At 45.5% G+C, this 9,224-nt stretch overlaps 1 pseudogene; it reads right to left on the bottom strand.

Annotated features, from left to right (window-relative positions):
* Positions 1 to 4,946: 4,946 nt before the first annotated feature.
* On the bottom strand, positions 4,947 to 8,076 carry LOC123090296 (protein FAR1-RELATED SEQUENCE 5-like; annotated as a pseudogene).
* Positions 8,077 to 9,224: the final 1,148 nt, after the last annotated feature.

Raw genomic sequence — 9,224 nt, 5'->3', positions numbered from 1 at the left:
TCGCATACAACAACAGCTACCAGGCCAGCCTACAAATGGCACCATTTGAAGCTCTGTACGGGCGAAGATGTCGTACACCGCTAAATTGGTCAGAAACCAGAGACGGCCATATCTTCGGCCCAGATATGCTCATGGAGGCTGAGGAAAAAGTTAAGATGATTAGGGATCGACTCAAGACCGCTCAAAGTCGACAAAAGAGTTATTACGATCGAAAGCATCGGGGAATCAGTCTTGAACCCAGAGAGTTTGTGTACCTACGAGTATCTCCTCTGAGGGGCCCGCAACGATTCAAGGTTAAGGGAAAGCTAGCACCAAGATTCATCGGACCATTCTGTATAGTGGCCCGAAGAGGCACGGTAGCCTACCAGCTAGACTTACCCGAAGAATTATCCGATGTCCACGACGTGTTCCACGTCTCGCAATTGAGGAAGTACGTGAGCAACCCAGAGAAGCAAGTATCCCATGAAAACATTGACGTGCAACCAGACCTCACCTACCGGGAACGTCCAATAAAAATATTAGAGGAGTCTGAAAGGAGGACCCGACAGAAAACCATCAAGTTTTTCAGAGTTCAGTGGAGCAATCACACCGAGAATGAAGCAACTTGGGAAAGAGAGGATTTTCTTCGGACAGAGCACCCACACTTATTTGAGGATCAGCTGAAATCTCGGGGACGAGATTTTTCCTAAGGGGGTAGGTGTTGTGACACTCCAAAATTTCTTTTTAAACATTTTCAACAAAAACCTTGCTTGGTTTGAAGAAGGTCATTTAAATCCTTCCTAAAACCTCTCTCTCTCAAAAATTTCCCCTTGGCAAGGGCTTTGATTTTTTTTGTATCTTCTGCAACCCTGGTATTTGGTTATTAAAAACCTTTCTTCTGAGTTTCCCTTCTCAAAAATATTTCTTGGATTTTTTTCTTCTAAAAAGAAACCCAAAGGGTTTTGGAGCTACTCTTTTGTTTTGAACCATCCTTGGTTTTACCATGCCTCATGTGGTAAATTCCCCAAAAACCCCTCCTTACACTTTGGGGCAATCCAAACATCCTGTCCCAACAAGTCCAATCCATTTTTGGATTTTAATCCATTTATTTTTCTCCCCAAAACAATTCTGTCATTTATTCTAAGCCTAGATGCTTTACAAAGGAAGTGCCTGATTTACTTTGAGTTTTGATCTCAAACCAACTCCTCTGGATAGTCCTTAGCACCCACAACCTGGACCCATCAAGATCCACTCTTCCTCTTTTCAAAATTTTCAAGTTTCAACCTCTGCAAGTTTGGACCAGATTCATCATTTTTGGTGATATTCCTATTTTTCTTTCTCCAAAAATTTCACAAAAAATCAGGCAGCCCCCAGGTGCTTTGAGAGACCACCACACCAAAGATCAGCCCCAGATAAATTTTTCTCATGCTTGAATCATTTCATCAAACACTTGGCCGGCACTGTTCCTGTACACTTTCAGTAAAATTCAGAGTTCAGAGTTATCTTCAGTGTCGTTTTTCGTCAGTGGCTTGTCATCAATCACCCGTGCACTCTGGCGCGTTGGGCACGGCCCCTTCTCCCTGGCCATAGCACCGCACGCCCTCTTGGACAGACGCAGGTGTTGGTGGCGGCGAGCATCGCCGACGCCGGCAGCTTCTGCGGTGGCAGAGCCACCCGTGGCGGCCAACGGAGCCAGCACCGGCTCGCTACGCCGTTCTGCACCGCCCAACGCTCCCTAGCCCTCCGCGTGGCTTCATGCATGCCAGCACACACCACAGCACCGTCGCCGTGTCCCGGCAAGCACAGGGCGCGCCCTCTGCCGCCGACGGGCCCGCGCCGCCCCGTTCTGCTGAAACCACCCAGCATGCCCAATCCAGCCAAGGTTAGATGCTAAACGGAGCCCGTGGACCTCCACGTCGGTGATCAACCTCCTAACCTCCCCGACCAAGCACTGCCCCGCCGTAACCATCGCCGGAGATCCCCGTTCTCGGCCACCGCCTCGGATCACCTATAAAATGGAGTCCCGAGCTCGTTCTCGAGCACGCACCACCACTGCACCCCACCAGTACCCCGCCAAGCCACTAGGAGGACCTTGAGGAGGTCTCCTCCCCCAACTCCGGCCGCCCTGATCTGCCTCGGCCACCAGCTTGATCTACTCCGGTGAGGCCACCCTCGCCGCCCTAACCTCATCAGTAGTCTCCTCGGGAACGCAGTGATCTAACCCCGGCTTCAATTTGACCTCCGCAGCCCTCCCCGACGAGATCCAACTCCACCCAAGCCGCCGTCCGCCGGAGCAAGGACCGCCGTCGACGTGGTGCTCGCCGACGACCACCACCACCACCCACCGACGCGGAAGGACACCCTGAGCACGTAGGTACTCTCCGATCCTCCCAACTCGCCGTGGATCGCCGCCGGTGACCACCGCAGCTCTTGGGCGCCGACGAGCTTTGTTCCTCCCCTTTGAAATTTCAAACCTGGTGGGTGGGACCCCCCTCGTCAGTGATTTCCCTTTTTCGAACCGTTTTCTGTTTTTATAAGTTGGCCCCTGGAAACTTTCTGATTCATTACAGATGAGTCCCTGGATTTAAAACCTTTATAACTTTTAAACAGAAACTGATTTTTGATTGATTCTTTTTCTGTCATCTTTATTTTTCTGTCTAGTTTTTTGTCATGTTTATTTGAAAAATATTTGGAACACTTTTCTGTGCACTCGCGGTATTTATGATAAGTACGTATTTTCTTATACCGTAGATACCGGAGGAGGTGACGGAACTGCGAACCTCGCCAAGCTAGACTCCGACTACTCCGAACCAGGCAAGCATGTTTGAAATTTTGATATGATGAGTGTTCGTGGCATGTTTGCATTAAGTAATTACATGGCATGTTTATGAACATTTCGATGAGTGTTATAACACATGCAAAGTTGAGGCAAGTGAGTTCGAAAATCCATATGTTGTTGGATATAAGTTTGCATGGCCATGTGATGGCATGAGAATGGGTAAGATGGCAGTGTTGTAGCATGCCAGTCTTATGCCAGACTATTTGACTTCCGTGTCAACGTGAATCAAGTCACGTTCCCATTCGTTTCCCTTCCTGTACTACCACATGTTTTCCGCAAGGAATATGGCTTAGTAAGTTGCAAACCGTTTTCCTAGTACACACCAAATAGAGAGGCCGTCATGAGGGTTCCATGGCCCTGGATTAAAGCCCGTCATCCGGTCAGGGGGCATGGGTGTTTCCGGTTGGGACCGAGAGGAGGGCACCCTTAGAGCGCGCGTATATAAATTTGATCCCATGCTATTCGAGGTTGTGACCTCCCCGTCTCAAAGTTTTTCTTGGACGTTGTCTAGGGTGATTCCTGGCATCGTGAGGTAGGATGGGTGTGTACTGGTTAGATGTGTTTCTACCGAAATACCGTAAACGGAACTAGTCCTTCGTGACTACGGAAATCCGTTGGCTGTGGGCAATTAGTACAAACTCTGCAGAGTCAAAAATCCTTTGAATCATCTTGTACATGTCTAAGTACTGTGTTCATCTTATCTTGTCAAATGTCAGTCTCAGTGACAAAACTCCGGTGAACCACATGAGTGTTAAGTCCGGTTAAAAGTTTATTCCTGTGGATGAACTAACCCATTTATTACTATGTGTTGAATATTTCCTATGAGTATTATATCTTCGTGAATTTATCAGATATAAATAATGAAATATAAGCCCTTTCTGCGATGTCGCTCAGACGTCCGATTGTGGCACACTTGTTATTTACTTTTGATATAAGCCCTTTCTGCGATGTCGCTCAGACGTCCGACTGTGGCACGCTTGTTATTTACTTTTGATATACGCCCTTTCTGCGATGTCGCTCAGACGTCCGACTGTGGCACGCTTGTCATTTACTTTCCAATATAAGCCCTTTATGTGGTGTTGCTTAGACGCCCGACTGCGGCATGATTATTTATTTGTTTACCTTTCGAGGCGTCGCTCCAGACACCCGATCGGTCTTCAGTTGTTTGTTGAATTTTTGGGAGGACTACCGCCCGACTTCCTTTTTGCATACCTTGTTGTGCAATATTTATTATTGAATGTGCATTGTTATTTTGCTCATGACGCATTCATGCATGCATCTGTCTTGCGAGTACTTTCAAAGTACTCACCTGGCTTGTTGATTTGGCCAGATGTTGATGAAGGCGATCTCATGGATGAAGAGTTCGATAGCGAGTCCGATGCCTAGAAGAGTCCCAGTCAGTCTCGTGCGATCCTGGATTTGGTCATTATATTATATCTGCTTCCGCTACCCCAAATAAATTCATCGAGCCTCACCTCGACACTCGATGAGCTGCCAGTTTAGGAGTCATGTTATCCACCACCACTGTTATCTCGAGTCAGTAGCATGTCACCACACCCTTGTGTCATAACCGCCCTTATGTACAATATTGGCGTGTTTGTAATAAATTGTTGAGCAACCTCAGCTCAACCCTGTAATATATTTGATTCTACTGGCCTTCTGTATTCAAGTATTTGTCTACCAGTAAGGATAACTCTTCCTATACTGGAATCAAAAGATCAATTTATCAATAAGTATTTTATTGAAAAACCGGTCATGACATTATGCCTCTCCCTCAAATAAAATTGCAATAGTGATTACCGGTCTAGTTATCGATTGCCTAGGGACAAATAACTTTCTCGTGACAAAAAGCTCTCTACTAAAACTAACTTAGTTGTGTATTCATCTAAATAGCCCCTACTTTATATTTACGTGCTCTTTATTATCTTGCAATTATATCCAACAACACCTAGAAAGTACTTCTAGTTTCATACTTGTTCTAAGTAAAGCGAACGTCAAGCGTGCGTAGAGTTGTATCTATGGTCGATAGAACTTGAGGGAATATTTGTTCTACCTTTAGCTTCTCGTTGGGTTCGACACTCTTACTTATCGAAAGAGGCTACAATTGACCCCCTGTACTTGTGGGTTATCACTGTTGCACTTCCCGTTGCTCTGGTAATTCCCCTCTGCTTGCTGCGACTATAATGGGCTCAAGCATATGAGCTGCATCATTTAATATTTTGCAGGCAACATCATTGCTACAAGCTTGGGAGGCCAACCATGTGAATTTTCTGCACAACGAGTTGTACTTGAGTGTATTGTTTGAAGGGAGCGCGAAATCAAGAAGATGGCCGCTACCACCCCTTGGTGTTGTTGCTCGTTCTGACCACCTTTCTAGCAAGTAGATTGCGGTATAGCTTGGACATTCAGGTGGACCATTACTCTAATGATGTGCGCACATATGATTCCATTCATCTCAAAACAATTGTAGCTGCACTCAAATGTTTCTTCTGCCAGCACAACATTCACTGTAAATATCTTGGGGTCTTCATAGTAATTTGAAAAGAGCTCAAATCTCATGCTTCCAATGTCAGGAGAAGGAACATGGTTCATCACAAACCCTGTGGAGGCAGTCACTTATGCTTGAAACTTGCCAAACACGTTGCGGGTGTAGAAACCAACCGCCTGACGCTCAAATCTATACCGTGAGTAAAGTGGGGCTATGGCTGTTGCGCTAATGAAAGCTTGATTGTCCTCACGGTCCAGCATAGTCTCTTGTAGCACCTCATACTGCTGCACAAACCTCCACACCGAGTCCTGAGGATTAACAAATGCCTTGAAGTAGGAGTTTAGTCCCTCTAACCTCCCCGTAGTGCATGTAAAGGGGAAAAACACTTCTGGAAGAACGCTGGAGCCCAGGTGTGAGGAGTCTTCCACATGTTGCATAGATGCGTATTGTCAACCAAGTCGAAGCAATGTATCATGTGCTGCCAATTCTCTACAAATTCATCAATCGTGTCAGCATCGTTGATGCACGTGTAGAAAGCTTGCTCAAGAACCTCATCCCTACTCATTATCCTGCCCAACTTCTCACGCGCTTTTTGTTGGACGTGCCATTTGCAGCATCTATGCAGCGTGTTGGGCAGGACTTGAGATATGGCAGTTTCCATGGCCTTGTCCTGGTCGGTCATAATGTTCAATGGGTGTTCATTGTTCATGGCAAGCAAAAAATGTTGGAACACCCACTTGAAAGTTTCAATCTGTTCATTTGGCAGCAATGCACAACCCAGCAGCACCGTTTGCAAATGGTTGTTACTCCAATAATCGGCGCGAACGGCATGTTGTATCGATTTTTGCAAAATTATGTATCAAAGAAGATACAATCCTTGTACTTGGGGTACAATGCCTGTGTTCTCCCATCGACCCAAAAGAGCCCTATGACAGAGTTGGTCTCCTTGTCAACCATCTTTGCATAGTAGAACTGAGGGTTCTCAGCTTGCCGCCTCTCAAAGTACTGTATTGTGAAATCCATGTCTCGGAGGTTTAGGTTTTGTCGCAGCTTGGACCGAAAATTCGAAACATCCCTCTTGACATATGGTAGTATCCTTCTGTCTCCGCCACACACCCTTCCAAGCATTCCCATGCGCTACGAAGTTGAGAAGTTTACATCATGCATAGTCATTATGAGATCCTTATCTTCTTCTGGAATTTCATGATGTGAGCGGTACGGTAGTAGCGTACAAGCTCCGGCTGTGGCATTAGAGGGTGTGTATGCTCTGCAACAAAATGTGATAAGCCCACTTATTGCCTCTGATCCCAACAATCAGGTGAGCTTTGCAATCATGTCGCAGCAGCCGATTCTTTTGACGCTTGTTGCTGACATCCACTTCAAACCAATCCTATTTGCTAGATGAGGCTCCTCCCACCGATAGACCTTCAGAAGCAGTGCTACTGTCATCTTTACTTTTCGGCTTCCCTGCGTGCACACATTGGAAAACCTTCTTGATAAGTGTTGGAGGACCTTTCTTTTGGCTGTTTTTATAAGCGGCAATGCGTGTACCAAAGCCCATCTTGAATGCATATTCGTTGTAAAATGTCTTGGCATCATCAACAGAGTCAAACTCCATCCCAACATAGGGTATAAGCAGCTGAGATGAAATCTCATCATCCTCTTGATCATCATCATACATTGCAGCAGTTGAGTTGTGCTCGACATCTAAATTCATTCCTCCTCTTGTCGCAACATGCGGTTGTGCATTGCTCTGCTCACCTCCTGCCCTTTCACCAGCACCCTATAAGTGCAACAATAGCAAATACATCAGTGATTTTAGTACTAGTACCTTTTTTTCTTCTATGCAACAGTATGTAAATGCTCATTTATATCATTTTTTATTTTTATTGTCTCTAGTATATGACTACATACTAATACCAATTTCCTCTAGTATATGTACCAGTATGTATATGCAACAGTATGTAAATGCTCACCTCCTATCATTTTTGTTACTTTCTAAAATCTAAAAGTGTCTTCTAGTAAAACATACTATGCAACAGTATATGTTTTCAACTGTTGAGGCAAACTGTCTTCCATTGCTCACCTCCTATCGTATATGCAACAGTATATGCAATATGAAACATCAAGTTCAACACTTCATATTTTTTTTCAACTGGACCACTGGAAACATCAAGCTAATGAAACCAAACTTTTCTACTTCTTAATTATGCAACAAGGGAATACAAGTATGGAGTTTTCAACTTTTTCTGAACTTCAGCAATGAAACTGAAACTTTTTTCTGAAACTTCTTAATTCCTCTGCAAACATCAAGCAATGGCTTCTGAACTTCTTCATTTTACAATTTTTCTGAACTTCTTTTTTCTTCAACTGCACCACTGGTAATATCAAGTTATTGAAACTAAACTTTTCTGAAACTTCTTAATTATGCAGAACTCTACATATTTTTTTCCAAATTATCATGAAACAGTGTAATGAACATTTTTTGCCTGAACATGGATTACATCAAATTACCAACTGACGCGCCTTTGCAACAAGTTAATACAAGAACGTGCGCTAGGGTTTTCAAGGGACTTACCCAAGAATTTGCAGAGGAATTGACAGCGGAAGGCCAATTTTCTGGGAAGAACATCGGTGGATATCGGTAGTAGGTCGCAGCAGGTCCTTTGTAGCTCGCCGGAGTTGGATCCGTCCACCAGGATGCAGCGGATCCATGGGAAGTTTGAGCTGAGACAGAGGCGAGCATATCTCTGTAGATATGCTGCGCCATCTAGGTCGATGCAGGGGACGGGGAGGCGCGCTGCGATGATTCGGGTCGGCGCACTGCCGGAGGTGTTGCAGAGGTTGAGTTTTGGTGGCGGAGCGGCACCGGAGGGTGGGCAGCCGGTGGTGGGTGGAGCGGGGCAGCCGTCGCCGCCCGCGATCTGCAGGGTCAGGTGAGGTGCGGTCTGTTCGCCCTTTTTGCGTTGCAACATGAGGTTCGTTGCAATGGTCTGTCGGTAGCAATGGCCGCATGTGGCCCAGGTTCGATCTGTATCGGACGGCGGGGACGCGTCCGATCAGACGGCCTGGAAGGCGATTTAAAACTGACATAATAAGTCGACTTATTTGTAGCAGTTGTCATCGAACAATGTACTAAGGACGGTAACACTTTCCCTGAGTAATACAAGTTTTATCCCAGCAAAAAAAATACTTAGTCTGGTGTCATATCTTTTGTGGAGACAAGTTCTCATGTTCTTATGCTGTGAAAATAATGCCATGGCATGGAGTTCGTTACGTGAATTATCCCAGAAGGTTATTAAGTTGATATAATATATAGTAGTATAACTTTAAGCTGAAAAATTGTGTCTTTGCTGCAGATAGGTTAGGTATTCTTTTTTCTGCACCTCACGCGACAGTGTCGATGGTTGGGAACTCTACCCCTCCAACTCTGTCAGTAAAGTTGTGGATTCACCTTCTCTCTGCCTGCCATCGGTGGCGAGGAGACCAATCCCGGTGTCTCTGCTCTTGCTAGTAGTTTTAGGTTATGACTTTATTTGACAGAAGCGACGCTCATGCGGATGACAACACTTCATCTTTGAGCTGGTCTGTTAGACTCTAATCATCCTAGAGTTCGTCCATTGGGAAAGAGTTGACAGAGCTCCGGCCTAGATTCTTGCTTCCCTTTGGGGTGGCGAGGTTAGGGTTTCTTGGCATGCGTTATCCATAGTGAGATATGGTGTCGGGCGCTTCAGATCAATTCAAGGGTTCAACGACGTGGACTACGACTCTAGAACACTGGTCCGCATGCACAAAGACTTTTGAGTTGTCATTGACAAGGTCACACCGGTTGTACTAGAGGAGCGGCGACAACATCGTGTTCTAGCGGTGGTAGTGGTCCAAAGATTTCAATGTAATTTTTATCATGTTTAAGGCGCT

The sequence above is a fragment of the Triticum aestivum genome, chromosome 4B (assembly GCF_018294505.1).
Source record: "Triticum aestivum cultivar Chinese Spring chromosome 4B, IWGSC CS RefSeq v2.1, whole genome shotgun sequence".
NCBI lineage: Eukaryota > Viridiplantae > Streptophyta > Magnoliopsida > Poales > Poaceae > Triticum > Triticum aestivum.
Note: the sequence above shows the minus strand (reverse complement) of the source record. Positions and strands in the feature narration are given on the sequence as shown.